This window comes from Pseudorasbora parva, chromosome 19 (genome assembly GCF_024679245.1).
Source record: "Pseudorasbora parva isolate DD20220531a chromosome 19, ASM2467924v1, whole genome shotgun sequence".
In the NCBI taxonomy this organism is placed as follows: domain Eukaryota; kingdom Metazoa; phylum Chordata; class Actinopteri; order Cypriniformes; family Gobionidae; genus Pseudorasbora; species Pseudorasbora parva.
In genome coordinates, this window is record NC_090190.1 from 35,064,778 (window position 1) to 35,084,784 (window position 20,007).

Sequence of the window (20,007 nt, forward strand, 5' to 3'; positions counted from 1 at the left end):
TGATATGTGATGGGAAAAGGGAATAGAGCGAGTGTGGCAAAAGGCAGGATCGAACTACTGATCGATCTGCATCAAATCTTGATGCCATGTGTCTTACCACTACACTACAGCCACTGTAAAGAATTAGGTGAACACAGCATATTTGTGTTTAAGGTAAATAATATGGCATATATCATTAGGCTGCTCCAGTAAAAAAAAAAAAAAAAAACGAGAGGCCGTATTTATTTCCTTCCGACGCCCACGTAGAGAGCGTTTGTACTTTTCATAACTAACATGCATACGTTATCCATATTCATAACGAACTGGACTTTTGATATTTAAATGACATCCATGTAGGTTATTGTAGATTATTGTCAGTGAAGTTATGTTTGCAATACGTATAGTAATTATGTAGAAAACTAGCAAGTGATAGCTTAGTGACAATACTAATAATATTTATAAAATAAATATTAGTTGATAAGATTGATACTAAGTAATTTTATTTTGTTTGACAACTTATTGGCTGAGATAAGAAGACTAACCTCTATACTGGGCTTTCTTTCAATTTTCTTCCTTTCTTTTTTTCTCTTTTTCCGTCCCTGTGCATCCGCGGGGTTTAGACGTCTCATTTTTGATGAACGCGCAAGATGAACTAATAATCAATAATCACCATCAATTCAATCTAATAATCAGGTTGATAAGTAATAAAACGTGTGGCTGAGGGGGCGCCCTATGATGATCATGTTTAATGAACATTATGTTGTATTTCGCTTGTTCCGATTCTATGCTTAATGGGTAGTAATGCGCGGCACTAGAGCGCGCTCGCGCCCCTAACACAATTGTCGCCCTAGGCAACCGCCTAGCTCGCCTATAGCAAACGCCGGCCCTGTCTGTAGGCATGCATCTAGAGGACTGAGGGCGTTTGATTTGTTATTATTATATTAAACTCTATATTAAATACCTATATATATATATATATATATTGCATATTTTATACACAAAATACATAATGTAGAATAACAATATACAATTCATATGACTTGCATGATATATATATATATATATATATATATATATATATATATATATATATATATATATATATATATATATATATATATATATATATATATATACACACACACAAAATTATGTTAGATGCAATTAATCAATTTAACTGTTATAGTTATATAGTGTGTGTGTATTTCAGTGTTGTTCTACATAATATTAATTTATATTTATGTTACCATTTTTGGATCTTCTTAATCTGAGAATAATTAACGAATTCATGTTTCTTTGAAAGGAAATAAAATTATCATTTTAACACTATTTAATGGTAATTATTAATGTCAATGATAATGATGTATAAATTAATAATGAACTAATTTAAAAATAACCTGCATAATACATTTGCACTGCAGAATTAAGGACAGAACAATCTATTATTCATGTTATTTATGTGTCCAGCACTGAGCACACGGGATTTATGATTATATATTTTAGTCCCGTAAAATTGTCCACCTGTCCAGTGCTCTTATATGTACAGGGGTTGCCATGTCAACCTGACATCTGTACGTTATCAAGGAGAGATAAAACAGAGGTGTGAAATCTTTTCAGGTTCTTCCTAATGAGGGCAATGGATTGCAGTCTGTCCGTGTTGCCATGGCGATGCTTTTTGCAGTCAATGGAAGGATGTGGCGCGCAGACTGCAGCAGGACCTGGGAGACAGAGACAAATGCTGGAAGAGAAAACAAACTGATGCGAGAGGACAAAGCTGAATACTGCTGTGCTAGTTAAGAGTCTGATTAAGATAGTTGGGATGAAGCGAAATATAAGGGCTTATGAGGAAGATTAATAAATACACATACCGCTCCGTGCTGTGTGAGCAGCTTCCTTTGGCCACCAGAGGGCAGACTCGTCCCATTAGCCTGAGCCTCAATGCTATTGCTCAATACTTTGGCATAATTTCTATCCCGATGTTTTAAAATTTGGCATGCACCTCGTCCCATACTTGTGCGACAGACAAAGACTAATTATAGCGGCTACGCTACTTCTTTTATAATCAATCTAACAAGCTCAATCCAAAACAGGTGGAACATTCTCAGACTTACTTTATAATGTCACCATGAAATTATTTCGTATAGACAAGCAGCATTTATTATAAACTACATATATTCTCTGATGACGCGTTTTTAGGCGCGAGGACGCGGGACAATCAACATGAAATCCACCAATAGCAAACCACAACCATTAAAACATTTCCTGGTGGAAAATCAAGCCCGGACTTAGTTTGCGTTCCAGGTAGGTTTTTCAGCCCGTACATTACGACTTCAAACCACGACTCACGACTTTGTAGCTCCTGTCAAATTGCCCGAACTCGAGGAATTGCTTAGCTAGATGTAAACAAAGCATGCTCATTTACAATCGTTTCTATCGCCAAAGGAGTTTACTTCTTGCTTACTTAAGGGAGAAGGAGGAGGAAAAACGGCGTAAAATGCAGGAGAAGCTGTTATACCTTTCATTTTACATTATTTGCATATTTGGAAATGTATTTGGTATTAATTTATTCTTGCACGCAATGGACTGAAAAACTAGCTAAAGCTAGAAAAGCTGCTGATAATGCATAACATTTGCGTAAGAGCAATACCTTTTTTTAATAAATGATTTGACTTCCAACACCACTTCCGTAGGGGCTGCCATTGTTGTTTCGCGGGCTGTGTGACGTCAGAATTTATAACTGGGAGTACGTGGATCTAGTACGAGTTCAAGGGTGGGAAGTCACAGGTTTGACGGCCGTTCCAGTGCTCTTTCACGGGTAGAAGGTTGGAAAAACACGGGTTACGGGTTGTCTGGAACGCGGCATTATGCTGTTTCCGGGCCAGGCAGGGTTTTTTTGAGCCTGTAAGTTATCTTCCTCAAACCACCACTTTTTAGCCTTCCAGGCAAAGTCACGCAGAACTCCCTGAGCGCAAGGAATTGTAAATTTGAGAATAATATTTGAGAAAAAATTACACATAAGGCAAGATAAGCTGTTATACCTTTTATTTTACATTATTTGTATATGTTATAATGTATTTGGCCTACAATTTTTTTAATTTGGTGCACAACTTCCATCCTGTAGGGACTGCCATTGTTGCTTCGCGGCCTATGTGACGTCAGAGCCCGTAACTGGGAAAAGGCTACACTGATCTTGAGGTCACAAGTTTGACTACTGCCGCTCCAGTGCACTTTCACAGGTAGGAGGTTGGAAAAACATGGGTTACGTGTTGCCTGGAACATGTTTTATTTGGATATGTCACAATAGGGAAGAAAAGGCCATCACAACTTCAATTTCATCCCAACTTTTTAATAAAGTCTCAGAGCCATAGAGAATTGAAGCTGAACTATTTGACAACCAGAATGTAAAGTAAAATATACTCATGTTATATATTTTTATATATCGTCGTTGTCAGGTGGAAAGCTGATAGGCCTACCTCCAAAAATGCCATTTTTTTAGGAAATGGAAAAAACACTGCATTGTCAACGTTGTTATTGTGGCTTTATATATGGTCAAATTTCATGTGTTATTTTATTATTAACATTTTACCAAAATGTTATGTTTTGATCAGCAAATTTCTGAGATTTTCAGATATAGGCCTACATGTCTTTTGTCTGTCATTACAATTATCATGTCACATAAGTGCATTACGTTTTCAACTACTTCCAGGTTATACAAATTATTGTAGATATATGTGCACAATTTTTTTTCTGTCATTTGGCCAAAATCTCATTTCATGAAAGACAAAGTGCTAAGCAAAGAATTCATTAAAACCTATAGATTAGTTGAGTGAAATCATTAAAGGTCCCGTTCTTTGCGATTCCATCTTTCAAACTTTAGTTAGTGTGTAATGTTGCTGTTAGAGCATAAATAATACCTGTAAAATTATAAAGCTCAAAGTTCAAGGCCAAGCGAGATATTTTATTTAACAGAAGTTCCCTTTCAAAGCCTACAGCGAACGGCTTGGACTACAGCAGGAAGTGCAGGGATGTAATGACGTCACTAGAACCGTTTGTTGACTAACCCTCCGCCCACAAGAACACGCAAAATAGGGGGCGTGGTCTTGTTGCTCTCTCACGTGGAGAAGAACCGCATTCAGCGCTTGCATCTCCCCGTTATGGTAAGAGGCGGGACCTTTCCGGGCAAAGTGCGCTAAGCTGCTGACCAATCACAACACGGGAAGCGCTGGCCCAATCAGAACTCGTTACGTGTTTCTGAAGGAGGGACTTCATAGAACAAGGAAATCATCAGGCCGTTTTTAGCAAGGGGGTAATCTAGCGCTCGGAAAGCGTTCCACCCCTAGGGGCTGCCATTGCTAACCAAGCCATCACCTGCTGTTAGCATCCCATTGATCCCATTCATTTTTGAGTCACTTTGACAGTGAATAACTTTACATCAGAGACGTTTAAAGACTCCATTTGTCCATTGTTTTTATCTAAAGAAACACGACAATGCATAAAAGGCTCCATTACCTTGTATCTTACACTATCGCCCCGTAGAAGTTGTTTTTTAAAAAATAAGCTAACGATTGCATCATAACCAACGCGACTCTGTCGCACAGTTGATAAATTACCGTATAGACCTGAGGAGACGCTCAGAAACAATCTTTAATTGTCTATGAGACAGTCGTGGGGACGTGGAGACATAAAGTCTGATAAAGTCAAGAGAGAAGTAAGAGGAAAAGCCGATAGTGAGCAAAAAGCAACGGGAGAAAATATTTAAACAACGTGATTCTGATTTCACTTTCCACAACTACTAGAAGACTCACAGCTGTCCGACAGGAGGCTCACGTCACATCTACGTCCTCAAGCTCAGTCTGAGCCTGTGCAGTTCGCTCAGCCATCAGGAAGTGAGTGCGTCTAATTGGCCTCATTTTCCACCGTTGAAGTCAATGGGATAGCTCTGTCCATTTCTTTTACTGTCTTTGGTTTTTAGGAAAGAGGAAACAGCGCTGTACAGATAAGTAAACTGTGAAAAATACTGTTTTTTTACACACGAAACATGAACTCATGTTATATTGCAAACATAATCAAGGCTTCGAAAACACGCGAAGAACGGGACCTTTAAATTTGCCTTCTTCCTATTATGACGTATCTTCAATTGAAATATAGACAAAAGTAAATATTTATGCCTGTGCATAAGTCATAGATTTTTTTTTTTGTATTAATTTCTTTTACTGGGACTAAATTGTCAAAATAAAAATGTAATTACAATATTAACAATGAACGATGTTATTTCATATTTTACATTAACGGCACTTTAAAAAAATATATAAATAATAAGAACAATTACATAAAAAATACGTCAAAATAGGGAAGAAAAGGCTATCACAACAGTTTTATCCCAAATTTTATTATCTGAAGCATAGAGAATTGGCTATGACTTGAAAACAAATGCAAGACAAGGCACTCTTCTTCTCTCCTCAAATACATAAAACATTATCCTTTATAAGTATTGTGACTCTTGAGTAAAGAAAACGTTGTACTTATTCAAAGAACCAGTCCTTTACCCTTGCAGACTTTACCCTTGAAAATGTTTTGAACAGGATTCAGATGTCAAAATGTTTATATATATATATATTTTTTTCATTTAGTACTGCACTTCGGAAGCAACAGAAGACGAATTAAGTACAATTTACCTTGATCTTCAAATTCAGAAAGTCACCCCCGGCTCTTAATGCATTGAGCTTCCGTCTGGAGCATCAGTGAATGTTTGAACATTTTATTAATAGTTGTGTTTGAGTTCCTCGGTTGTCCTCAGTGTGAAGGGAAGGATCTCAAAATCATACAGTCACTGCTGGTTCAAATATGCAGAAGATGCTGGAAAACTCAAGAATTTTTCTGAAGAACGTTAGGCACGTTAGGCTCAGGACAAACAAGAAACTCAAGAACAGCCATTACTAAACATGATCATCCAGGGAACGACATGCAGTCTTAAGAATCAAGAGATATGTAAACTTTTGAAGAGGGTCATTTTTATAAATTCAACAGTTTTTTATCTTGTGTTCTAGAAACAACATGTTCCCTATTCCCTCTATTTAAGATTCTGCAAAGGATATATATATATATATATTGGGATTTAAAATAGACAAAACATTCACACATAAAAGGCATTAGAAAATAAGCAATAATATACATGGATCAGGCATAACATTATGATTACGTTCCTAATATTGTGTTAGTCCCCTTTTTGATGTGTCGACAGCCCTGACCCGTCGAGACATTGACTCCACTAGACCCCTGAAGGTGTGCAGTGGTATCTGGCACCAAGATGTTGGCAGCAAATCCTTTAAGTACTTAAGTACTTCAAGTTGCGAGGTGGGGCCTCCATGGATCTGACTTTTTTTCCCAACACGATTGCAGTGAGATCTGGAGAATTTGGAGGCTAAGTCAACACCTCAAACTCGTTGTGCTCCTCAAACCAATCCTGAAGCATTTTTGCTTTGTGGCAGGGCAGATTATCCTGCTGAAAGTGGCCACAGTCACCAGGGAATACCGATTCCATGAAAGGGTGTACATGGTCTGCAACAATGCTTAGGTGACACATGTCAATGGATGGCAGGACCCAAGGTTTCCCAGCAGAACATTGCCCAAAGCATCACACTGCCTCCGCCGGCTTGTCTTTTACCCATAGTGCATCCTGGTGCCATGTGTTCCCTGGGTAAGGGACACACACGAACCCGGTCATCCACGTGATATAAAAGAAATGTATCAGACCAGGCCACCTTCTTCCATTGCTCTGTGGTCCAGTTCAGCAATTTTAGCTACAGTAGCTTATCAGTTTAATAGGACCACATCTCCAAGCCTTGACTCCCCACGTGCATCAATGAGCCTTGGTCGTCCCACCCACTAACAGGTGCCATGATGACGGGATAATCCATGTTATTCACTTCACCTGTCAGTGCTCATGCCTGATCTGTTATATATGAATGTTATTAATAAAATCCGTGATATCTACCATTCCTTTTCCACATCTGCTCCTCTACATGATTTAAATCATTCAGAACTCTCTACTTCCCAGTTAGTCCACCTGCTCCCAAACTTCACTTTTCAATACATCTGTGTTTGAACGATTATTAAATCTCCTCTTCCTTTCAGCTTGATCCTATACTGACACGCCTAATAAAAAAGTGTTGCCTTCTCTTATTATACCTATTACTCATATGATAAATATATCCTTCATGACTGGTTATGTTCCAATAGTCGCTGTCACCCTGTTACTAAAAATAAAACCTGGCCTTGACGACAGTTAAGTCTTCAGTAACTTAAGACCAATATCCAGCCTTCCCTTTTTGTCTAAAGTCATAGGTGGTCGCCACACAACCACAGTCCCATTTGAACTAAACCAACCTGCATGAGTCATTTCAATCTGGATTTCGTCCTCTCCCCAGTAGAGACTGCTATTCTAAGAGTTGTGAATGACCTCCTCTTGCCTCTGATATGGGTGTCCTTAGCCTTCTGATTCTTTCTTCTGAGCAGCTTTTGATAAGGTTTGCCATTCTGTACTGCTATCTCGTCTAACTGCGGTATTACTGAAACTGTCCTTCAGTGGCAAAGCTCTTATCTCTCAGACAGGCAAAAATTCATAAGCATTAATACACATAAATCTCGTTCTGTTTCCTGTGGAGTACCTCAACGATCTGTTCTTGGTCCACTTCTATTTTTAATCGACATGCTTCCTCTGGGTCAGATCATCAGTGTCATGGTCTTAATTTACACAGTTGTGCTGATGTTACATACATCTGTCTTTCTGCTTAGCACAATTCTGTTTTTCCTCACCGTTCCATTACATCATGCCTATATGATCTCAAAGGATGTATGGCTCAAATCTTCTTAAATCTGAATACTGAATAAATAGAAATCCTGTTAGGCCGTAAAACATTAGAATGAGTTCTGTGACACTGACAACTGGAGTAATGGCTGATGAAAATTCAGCTTTGCTTCACAAAAATAAATTAGATTTTGAAGTATATTAAAATAGATTTTTTTTTTTTTAAATATTTCACAATAGTACAGTTTTTTTTAACTGCAAACCCTAACGCTCAAAATGATTAATTGGTTTGAGTAGAGCCAACTCAAATTAAACAAATTATTTCAATCAAATTAACTTTAATGAGCAATTAGAACTTTCTTTCGAGTTCTCAAAACCAACACATTTTACGTAATCTGAATTGCTTTGCGTTTTTGTTTCTTTTAATTTAGACTTACTTAAACTTTAACCGAAACTGGGCTGGGATTTCTATTTACCAGCATGCTTTTCAGCATTTACTGCACTTTGACAGTAAATGTTAAAATGAAGTGTTATATAATGCTTTTTTGTGCACGATTAATGTTAAGTGGGAGGTTTAGTATAGTGTTGAATACTTTATTCTAATTTTGAAGTTTCTGTTTTTTAGGTTACCATCATGGTGACGAGTGGATCATGCTTAATTTGAGAACAGATATATGTTAAATGTATTATATTGCTACTCATTCAGCAAGTGCTATGCTACCAAATCATTGTGTAACCAATTAGTATGGTGGCATTTATTGAATTAGTTAAAGGAATTGTATGTAAGAAATTAGTTTCAATTAATCATAAAATGGCCCTGATATGTCACTAGACATTAAGAAATCATGTTTATCAAATACTTATATCACTGAAATCCAGAGCTTGACATTAACTTTTTTGCTCACCAGTCACTGTGGCTAGTGGTTTTCCAAAGTTACTAGCCACTCAGCATTTTCACTGGCCACAATTTTGCTGTTTGGAAATTACATTGTATATGTTTAAAGTTGACTTTGGGATGATTAAATCACTTGATTTTGAGTCATTTTACTTGATTTAGAAGATTTAAAACCCTTTTAAACTTTCAAATGCAGAGTGACCCCCCCCCCCCCCAAATATATATATATATATATATATATATATATATATATATATATATATATATATATATATATATATATATATAATTAAAAAAAATACCCTAAGCAAAGTATAAAAACAATAGTAAATAAAAAATAAAATAAAAATTTAAATACTAATACATATTTATTTAATATGTATACATCTATTTAACATCTGTAGTTGTTTGATTAACATTAATGACAGACAGGTATTTAATTGGGCTGCTGAATGCATGGATGTAATATTTGTGACACATATCAAGTTATTACCCACCTGTTTATGTACACTTAAGCCATAACCGACTGTGTTCATGCGATGCGCGTGTATTTGACTATTCAGGAGCAAGGAGAACTGATCACGCGTGCGACAGAGAGCGCACGAGAGAGAGCGCTTTTGTTGTGTGTCATTCAGCGAATTGTAGACACCTGCAGTAGTTTTGGCCACAATCTTACATACACTTAAAGCTAGTCAAGTTTCCACTACCTAAAAATGTAATTAAATGTATGGATAAGCTTAATCAAATGTTTAAAGTTCAGAGCAATTAAAATGAATGATTACAAAATTAAAATCTGTAAATTCTGCTAACTTTATGTTTCTTAACATAAAAAATTTAAGGCAACCGATTGTATTTTTGATCAAATAAATGCAGGTTTGATAAACATAAGAGAACACATTAAAATGGTAATGTTTCAAAACTTTTGAACGGTATTTACTGTCTGTTCAGAAAAAGCCCAAATCTACTTTTTGGTCACTTTTTAACCTTATTACAAATATACATTTGAAAAATGTGTGTGAAAATTAAAAGCATTTGAAAACTCACTTCTCAGTTAATTATCTCAGTAGCCTCAATGCTATTTTGCAGAATCTTATTATATATTCATTCAGAAAAATTAATATTTGAATGATATGGATGATAGAATATCTAGCATAACGTGCAATATAATGTATAATGTAAACTGGAAAGCAGGTTTTTCCACCTGACAGCTTAAACCGTGATGGACTGCAGCCAGATGGTTGGGTTATCTGAACATGGCTCTGCTTCAGATCATCTGGGTGACTGACAGGGATCTAATGGGATTGCAGTGCGTGAAGACACTTGAAAATTCATCCATTTTCTGCTGACCGGGATTCAACCCTGAGAGGGTGGGCTGCCAGCACAGAACTCTCTGGAAACCAGCGTCACTCTGCAAGCTCAGGGCAAAAGCGCTCAGGGCAACTTCATGGGGCACAGGCTATCTGTACCAGTCTCAAACATTAGTTTGGCTAGTAGCTTGTTTTATAAATGATGCAGGAGAACAAATGAGGTTCCACACCACCTGCATTTCCCATGCCTAAAAAAAAACATTTTGGAAATACATTCCTGTGGGGAAAAAAGTCTCCAATTTTCTCCACACAGAAAAGAAAATGCTTTGGCCGCGACTCTGTAAGACTTGGAGTTAATCTTTTCTTTGAGAAAAGAACAAAGAATGGCACTGGAATCATTCTTTAGAAAGGAAGATCTTTTCGGAGTTTTGCCGACTGGCTACGGCGAAAGTTTAATCTATCAACTAGCTTTGCTCTGGTTGGTTGTAGCGCTATCCTATCACGAGCAGAGGGAGACAGCCGTTTATCCCGCCCCTCAGATTGAGCCATCAATGGTGAGTTTCCAGACCAAACATCTTGATGTGGGTCTGGCTTGTCAGGCTAGCATTCAGTCTTCTCGCAAATTTTGGGGTTTTCAAACCTGGATAGGCGTTTTTAACTATCCAATCAAGGGGCAAATCATTTTTTTTCTTTTCTTGTTTTGTCACAATATTGTGGCTGCTGCACACACATAATAAATCAAAACACAACATGAAAATCCAGGCCTGTTCCTCCTGTTCCTCTCATCCTTCCGTATCTCTCCTCCTTTTATGCCTCTGAAGCTCCTCTGTGAGATACCGGTGCTGCTAGTGCTCATTATCTCTCATGCCACCGGCCTCACAACGCTCGCTCATGGCCTCTGCCTCGACTGCTTGCCACAGTATGCAAACATTTTACTTCTACACTGTTTTGAAGAGCATCAATTATTATGTAATATTTGTAGCTTATAGCTTGAGAAGGTGAAATGTGGTTTATGAAATATTAATATTAAGCATCACCTAGTTGTTGTTTTTTGCATAGACTACATAAAATAATCTTTCTTTTGTATTATGTTGTCACAATATATCTACTGTAGCCTATATATTTACATATAGGCATAAACCATAATTTGACGTCTTGAGATATAAGCTAAAACGCCCCAAAAATTGGGAAACACACTTTTTTTGTTCTGCAGAGACATCATACTCCTTAAAGGTGGGGAAATTTGATGTCAACCAGCAAGCAACCACATATCAGCACACTGTAAACCCAAATTTTGGGTAATTTTTGTGGAAAAGTAAAAAAGAAACAAACCAAAAAACTTTATTTTGTAATCATACATTTTAATAGCTCTTAACTTCAAATATTTGAGTAAGCTAGTTCACACATTTAAATTAAAATGATCAACTGGAAACTTTAACTAGCTAATCAATACCTTGTTAATTGGTAGCATAATGCATTGAAAGCATTAGCATGGCACTTGCTGAATGACTACAGCAATAATTCATTTATAATATATCTGTTCTCAAACTCAGTTAATGCTCCACTTGTCGCCATGATGCATTTCGGCTGTTGTGAAGTCAGTTGTTTATTCAGGTCCTTGTAAAGATCATCAATTATTAAATTAGTTTATTTCATTTCTGCAAAAAATTATGTTATCGTCCTCAGTTCAGTTCTCAGACAACAGCATTGCAGTAAACTAGGAACCTCTGAAGAGTTTGCATGGGAAGCGCCATACAGATTTGCTTCTGAAAATGTAAAAATTATTTTTGTTACCCAACAATGGAAAACAATTGAACTAATTCATCAATTAGACTTTTTGCTCTGTGCATATATTTGAGAAAACAAATCAATAAATTCAGGGGACCTGATGGAATACATTTTGCGTTATTGATTTTGTTATTGATATGGTTCTGCTGGCTTTATACGATGCAGTCAGACATTGAGTGGTGATTTGAGATGTGTGTGTGTGTTGGTGCAAGGGACACAGGTGTCCTCGACTTGCGCCTCTGCAAATTCTCCCCCAGTCATTGCTGGGATGATGTGAGCGGATGGATGATAGCTCCGCCGTGGAGACGGATGAGTGGCTTTGATACCTGCCACATTACTCTTACTCATGCCTAAATTTCAGATCAGTGAGCAGAAAGAACAGGGGATATTCTAAAGGTTTTATGTCCAATGCACTCTCTTAGACAGACCAAATTCTGTGGAGAATTTACAATGGGTGGCCACTCCGTTCTCTCAATGCATAATAACTGTAGTATGGGGTTCATTTTTATTCAAACAGCACATTTTTTCTTACATTTTTTACACTTTTCATACATTCATATACACTGATCAGGCATAACATTATGACAGGTGAAGTGAATAACACTGATTATCTCTTCATCACAGCACCTGTGAGTGGGTTGGATATATTAGGCAGCAAGTGACCATTTGGTCCTCAAAATTGATGTGTTAGAACCAGGAAAATTGGGCAAGCTCAAAGATTTGAGCGAGTTTGACATGGGTGATTGCCAAATTGTGATGGCTAGATGACTGGGTCATAGAATCTCCAATCTAGCTCTTGTGTGGATGTTCCCGGTCTGCAGTGGTCAGTATCTATCAAAAGTGGTCCAAGGAAGGAACAGTGGTTAACCGGTGACAGAGTCATGAGCGGCCGAGGCTTATTGATGCACATGAGGAGAGAAGGCTGGTCCGTGTGGTCAATCAGATGAGCTACTGTAGCTCATATTGCTCAAGAAGTTAATGCTGGTTCTGATAGAAAGGTGTCAGAATACACAGCGCATCACAGTTTGTTGCTTATGAGGCTGCATAGAAAGCGCAAACAGTGGGCATGTAAGCATCAGAACTGGACCACGGAGCAATGGAAGAAGGTGGCCTGGTCTGATGAATCATGTTTTATTTTACATCACGTGGATGGCCGGGTGCGTGTGCGTCATTTACCCGGGGAACACATGGCACCAGGATGTACTATGGGAAGAAGGCAAGCCGGTGGAGGCAGTGTGATGCTTTGGGCAATGTTCTGCTGAGAAACCTTGGGTCCTGCCATCCATGTGGATTTTACTTTGACACGTACCACCTACCTTACCTAAACATTGTTGCAGAATATGTACACCATTAATCGACAATCTGTGAACATGTCAGACTAACCTAGCCTAGAAATCTAGACGCACCCTAGCGGCAGCAAATCTAATCTGCCCGCGAGTGTCGTCTAACAACTCTCAATACACTTCTGAGCTGTAAACGCCAAAGTCTGGTCAGGCCAATCACATCGTGTATAGAGTCCGTTGGGCGGGGCTATAATGACGACGGCCGAGTTGCGTTTGCGTGCTTCTAGTAAACACAGAAACTGGCGAACGGCGGTTTTTCGAATCAGCTTTGACCGCGACTCTGGAAGACTTGGAGTTAAGCTTGTCTCTGAGAAAAGAACAAAGAGCGGCACTGAAGTCATTCTTAAAAAGGGAAGATGTGTTCGGAGTTTTGCCGACCGGATAAGGCGAATGTTTAATTTATCCACGAGCTCCGCTTCCCCTTCGTTGCTCTGGTTGGTGTAGCTCTATCCTATCGCGTGCAGAGGGAGTTTGAAAGACAACCGTTTATCCCGCCCCTTGGATTGAGCCCTGTCAATGGTGAGTTTCCAGACCAAACATCTTGATGTGGGTCTGGCTTGTCAGGCTAGTGTTTTTCCCCTTTAAAGAACTTTTTGTGCAATGAAAAGGTTATAATAACGTTAAATGTTCTTAATTGAACTATTAATACCAATAAAGAATCTTTATTTTTAAAGGGATAGTTAACCCAAAAATGAAAATTAGCCCATGGTTTACTCACACTCAAGAGTTGTGTGACATTCTTCTTTCAGACGAATACAATTGCAGTTGTAAAAAATGGCCTGGCTCTTCCAAGCTTTATAATGGCAGTGGCAGTTGGGTAAAGTCCATAAAAGTGCATCTATCCACCATAACTGCTCAACACAGCTCCGGGGGGTTAATAAAAGCCTTTTGAAGTGAAGCAACGTGCTTGTGTATTGCCTTCCATATTCAGATTACGGAAAAAAGTGTAGCGTCTGGCGTTCAAAAATGTTACTTCACTTCTGACGAGCGTAACGTGCATTGCCATCAGATGTAGCGTAAGCACTTTAAACTGCGAGAGGCGCAGACACTACACTTTTCTGTAAGTTGAATATGGAAGGCGATTTGCCGGAAGCTAGATAATTTACAGTATAACGTGTCAAACATGGATTTTTTTACACAAATGCATTGCTTCAGAAGGCATTTGTCCACTGGAACCGTGTGGAGCAATTATATGATGCATAGATGCACTTTTATGGACTTCATAAATGACCCAACAGTCACTGACATTATAAAGCTTGGAAGAGCCCAGACATTTTTTAATATAACTTTGATTGTATTCGTCTGAAAGAAGAAAGTATACACCTACGGTGGCTTGAGGGTGAGGATAATTTTTATTTTTGGGTGAACCTACCCTTTAAGACCATAGTAATTTCACACCTGTCTCCTATAGAGTTCCACATAATATCAATCTCATAAAAATTAGCTCGGACATCAGAGCTTTCACTATAAACCTAAATATGTATCAAAAAAGCCAGGCACATACATTTTATAGCTTATAGCTCTGTCGAATGTTGTCTGATTTGTGTCTATTTGTATTTCTCCTGGGGAACTTTCTCCTGAGCTCTGAGAAAACAACCCCAAGCAATAAAACTGTCCTTTGTGTAATTTCTAACAATATAAACTGCTGTGAAACACATAGAGAGTGAACTCCAACAGAAGAACTCTTTGAATGTTGTATCAGATGGTGTTCACACTAAATTAAACCTCTCTGCTGTTGCTCCAGTCAATTTGGATGCAGGAATCGATGCTAAATTTGGCTCACCGCAGCTCATCAAAGATACAACAGCCCCCCGTTTGTCAGTATGGAACTCTTACGTGGATCGTTCATCCAGAAACGAAAATTGTCATCATTTACTCACCATAATGCTGTTCTAAACCTATGATTTTCTATCTCCAGTGGAAGACAAAGAGCTGTTGTTTTGCACACAATAAAGGAAATGGGAAAAGAGCCTTTCAAGCTCTAACAATGCAAAAGATCTCAAAAATTCTAAAAATCTCAAGACTTGCAAAAAGTGGCATATTTTATATATATATATATATATATATATATATATATATATATATATATATATATATATATATATATATATATATATATATATATATATATATATACTGTAAGTAAAAAATTGTGGTGGTTTTTGTCGGTTTAACTTAAAAAAGTAAGTAACCTGGTTGCCTTAATTTTGAGTTTATTGAAATGAAAAATTGGAGTTGATACAATGAAGGAAATTAGTTTAATAAATAGAAACTCAATATATTTTTGTATCTGAACCACATAAAAAATGTGATAAATCATGAAAATAGCACAATTTTGCATGTTTCACTGCGTCATCACAAATAACACACACATAATTACCCAATATGCTTATAAAATCTTTTAATAATCTTTTAATAAAGGTTGTTGAATCTCAAAAAATGTTCATTGTATTAACTCAGAATTTTAATGCAACCAGGTAACTTTTTTCTAAATAATTTTTTACAGTGTATATATATATATATATATATATATATATATATATATATATATATATATATATATATATATATATATATATATATATACTATATAATTATACTATATTAATAATTATACTATACTAATAATCATGAAAATATATTATATTTAGTATATTTATAGTATATTTATATTTTAAAATGTAATATAAATTTAAACTGTAAATAAAAATGATTTTAAATATAAATGTAATAAAATAGAATATTACAATATAATGATGTGAAATATCTTTTTGGAGGGTCTTGGAAAACGCTTAATTTCCCAGAATGCTATTTACCCCCAAACTCTTCAAGATTCAGTAAAATCTGCTTCCTCATTTCATTTGAAATATCAGTTCCACATCCTGTTAGTTGTAGCCAGTTCCATTCAAACTCACACTCAAGCACTGAAAGAGAGGAAATTCTGAGTCTGTTCCTCACACAAAGCTATCGTATAACTTCAGAACGTTAGGAATATAAGTCATACAGACTTCTTTCATGGTCATTTTTATGACAAGTCTTTTGTATTCAAACTCTGATTTCATGTGCACATTCATCCAGCGAACACAAGCACATTGCTTCAATAAATCATGCGCAGAATGACTCTGAGACCATAACTGACAAAAATGACATGACCTCTGGTTCCTCTCCATCGCGCACACACACACACATACACAACAGACACACACACACACGCACACACCCACACCAGTGGAACTGAACATTTGTGCGTGTGCGTGCACACTCAGGACTATTCTAAGCAGATCATGGTTGACAACTAGACGTCCCACAGCTCTGTTATGACAAAATCCCTCCATCTCATTCCCGTTCTCATCTGCGTCAAAGTCTGCCTGCACGCCGCAGATAAAGACTACAGGGCTGTAATCAAGCCGCTCCTTTCCTTCGGCTGTACACAGCGCTTTATGTTATTTACCAACAACTACGTGCTGCACAGACTGCAAAAACACATCAGGACGCGAGACACAATGTATGTGGACATGAGAAATGAGCTACACGCAAGACAAAGACGGCTGATATGCTAGATATTTGTTTGTGTGTGTGCATAAGACAAATAGCTATTTGGCTCTATGGAAAAACAAAAGAAATGGTATAAAACGCAAAAAAAGGAAGCAGAAGAGTGATATTTTATTTCGACGTGGCCCTCAGGAAATGCCTCACTTTTGCAGCATTAAGGCGTATTTCTGAATAATTTCAATTGATTTTTTTCCATCACACAATGTCTCATTCTGACTTAGTGAAAGCCATTTTTTTGAATATTGATTTTAAATTTAAAACAGAAATCCCATTACATTAGCATTCAGAACTGTGTCGGACAGCAGTGATTACAGCTTCAAGTCCTTTTGGCTCGCTTTCTGAATAATCTTTCCATTTGTGAAATCCCTCCTGTTTATCCACGCATGCCTCCTTGAGCTTTGTCAGAAATTATGGATGTGCATCTGTAAATGCAATCTACTCTGCCTCCAATAGAACTTTGTTGCAATCCAGCACTGGTCTTAAAACATGTTTACTGTAGAAACACGTCTCGGCTGTTTACTCTGACTTGTTGTGATGCTGAAAGTCTATTTTTTCAGCTTTTCTCAAGCTGTGTGTGCACTCCAGGCTTTATTGTCTTCAAATACCTGTCGGTATAAGCTTCATTTGACTTGCTCTCAATGCTCAAGTGGCTTTCAACTCCACTCGACCTGATGGACGGAGTCCTGCAGAGATGCCTGCCCTTCTGAGAGGTTTGTCCATCTCTTCATTGTTAGAATTCACCCATAAAAACTGTTTCCAATTAGATTTGAGCAGAGTTTTATAATCTGATGCAATACAGGAGAAACGTGTGATCTTGTGATCACTCAAAAACAATCTTAGAAGGAAAGGTTCTGTGTAGAATCTTAAAGGCCTCTTGCTCATCATATAAACATCTTAAAGGTTCCCATCATGGGATCCTTTTATGGATTTAGTTTTTATTAATTTGATTTTTGATATATTTTTTTATTAATTAACCAGCATGTAAACATACTTTATCAGTAGAAAAAATGAAATAACCTGTTAAACATTAAAGTATTATGCAATCATTTCCGACATTTCTGGCATACAGGGTTCTTTACACTTGAGTGAAGAACCCTATAGGGTGCTAGAACCCCACTGAACCTTTTTTTCTAGCGAAGCCAAAAAGTACAGAACACAGAAAAACTGTGGAATGGGAGGAAATGTAAGATCTCTAGGCACGTTTTTTTTTTTTAAAGTATTTTTTTTAAACTTTGGAACACAGGATTTTTAGTAGTCGGATTAATGAGTGAGAGACAAAGATCAAACACGTCCGTCTATCGCATGTTTTCATAAGCCGCATTTCCACCAGAATTACCTGGACCAGTAGCCTCATAAGCCAGACCCACATCAAGATGTTTGGACTGGAAACTCACCATTGACAGCTCAATCCGAGGGGCGGGATAAACGGTTGTCTTTCAAACTCCCTCTGCACGCGATAGGATAGCGCTACAACCAACCAGAGCAACGAAGGGGAAGCAGAGCTCGCTGAGAGATTAAACATTCGCCGTATCCGGTCGGCAAAACTTTGAAAACATCTTCCCCTCTTAAGAATTATTTCAGTGCCGTTCTTTATTCTTTTCTTTTAAAAAAAAATGCTTAACAAGTCTTCCAGAGTCACGGCCAAAGCTGATTCGAAAAAGACCGCCGTTCGCTAGCTTCTTTGTTTACAAGTAGCACGTAAGAGCAACTCGGCCGTCATTATGTTAAGTCCCGCCCACCGACTCTATACACGATGTGATTGGCCTGACCAGAGTTTGGTTTTTCCAGCTCAGACGTGTATTGAGAGTTGCTAGACTACACTTGCAGATTAGATTTGCTGCCGCTAGGGTGCGTCTAGACTTCATGGCTACCGGACCAGCTTACCTGGACCAATAAGTCCGGTGATGTAGGACTGCGGGAGACTTTGCAGTTCCCACTGGTTTTCGTCCTTCGCATGTAAGCTTAATAAAGCCTGAACCTCGTCGTCGGACAGCTGTATTTTTTCAACTGTATTTTTGTTGATTTAAATAGCAAACAACTCTTAACTCAACCAACCAATCAGCATGTTCTGTGTCCAATCCCCACCCTTGTCAGTTCTTGAACTTTCGGAGGGGACATTTTTACCTAGAACTTAGACCCTGGTCCCTGTTGTTGAAACGGACTAATATTGGACCACCCCAGAGTCCCTAGTTACTGGGGAAATTTCCTGTGATGGAAAACGGCTATGAAAACTATGAAAAAATTAAAATAAATAAAATAAAAAATACAAATGAAATAAACAGTGCTTTAAAGTCTTTTAGGTAGGGCCTACATTAGATCTATTTAACGGTAAGAAACAATACAGAAATGTATTAATCAAATGTAAGACTGAAACACTAAAACAGTATTAATTAAATATACATTGATTTATAAGAAATCTACAAAAGTCAAGAGCAGAGAGTGATTTTCTTCTGTTGTTTGAAAGAAAGCAATAGGCTTTCCCAACTGTTCATGTTCTCTAATGACTCTTTTTGCAGGAACACTCACCAAGACAGGCATTTTGACATAACTGTGTGTATATTTGACCGTTTTAGAGCAATAAGGCGCGAACAAGAACTGAAGGGCTCACACACTTTCCGAGAAGCCGTTTGCGCGCTTACTTCAGGTGTGTGTCTGACAAGGTGTTTGTTCCGCCCACTTATTGCACTTAAAAACTATTTTTAACATCAAGCAAGTCATGAAAGTAACATTCACGTTCCCAGTCTATTCTCTGCTATATGTGTCGACCTAAAACTTTGACTTTTTTGAATGTTTTGATTTGCTTTTGAAGCCTATTCAAATCATTCAGATATTACATATATTGTTGCAATATGCATTACGATAATTTCAATATGCTGTGTGCAGGGGTGCCACTATAGGGTTTCTGGGTGCTCTGGCTAATTTGTATCTGGGTCTCAAGGCCATAACCCCCAATTATATATTTTTGCCACCTGTAACAACAATCATTATCTATATATTATTATAGATAGATGCTATAGATTATAGCAATTATTGTATATTCAATAAGAGACAATAAAGAACTACATTTAAAAGTTTATTAAATTAACTGAATTTATGTATTCATAACTGAATCACTGAGCACGATGACCTTTTACATGCACACCATTAAGCTGATAACTCACAAATATCAGCTTTTTGAAATAACCAGTTTTCCCGTTTACATGCAAACCAGTAAACTGACAACGCAAGTAAACCGCGTTTACATGACTTTATTAATAAACTGAGTTATTTCCTTGTAGTGACGTCAAAAATTATAATTTCCGCATCTGAGTATTCCAAATGTTGTGATGTTAAATA

The 20,007-nt window shown here is 37.4% G+C and overlaps 1 long non-coding RNA gene across 1 annotated transcript; it reads left to right on the forward strand.

Moving 5' to 3' along the window:
- Nucleotides 1–1,875: 1,875 nt before the first annotated feature.
- LOC137048429 (uncharacterized) lies at nt 1,876–17,325 on the forward strand. Its single transcript, XR_010899403.1, has 4 exons — nt 1,876–2,069; nt 2,176–2,280; nt 3,101–3,215; nt 17,257–17,325. It is a non-coding gene; the product is annotated as an uncharacterized lncRNA (long non-coding RNA).
- The last annotated feature ends 2,682 nt before the right edge of the window (nt 17,326–20,007 follow it).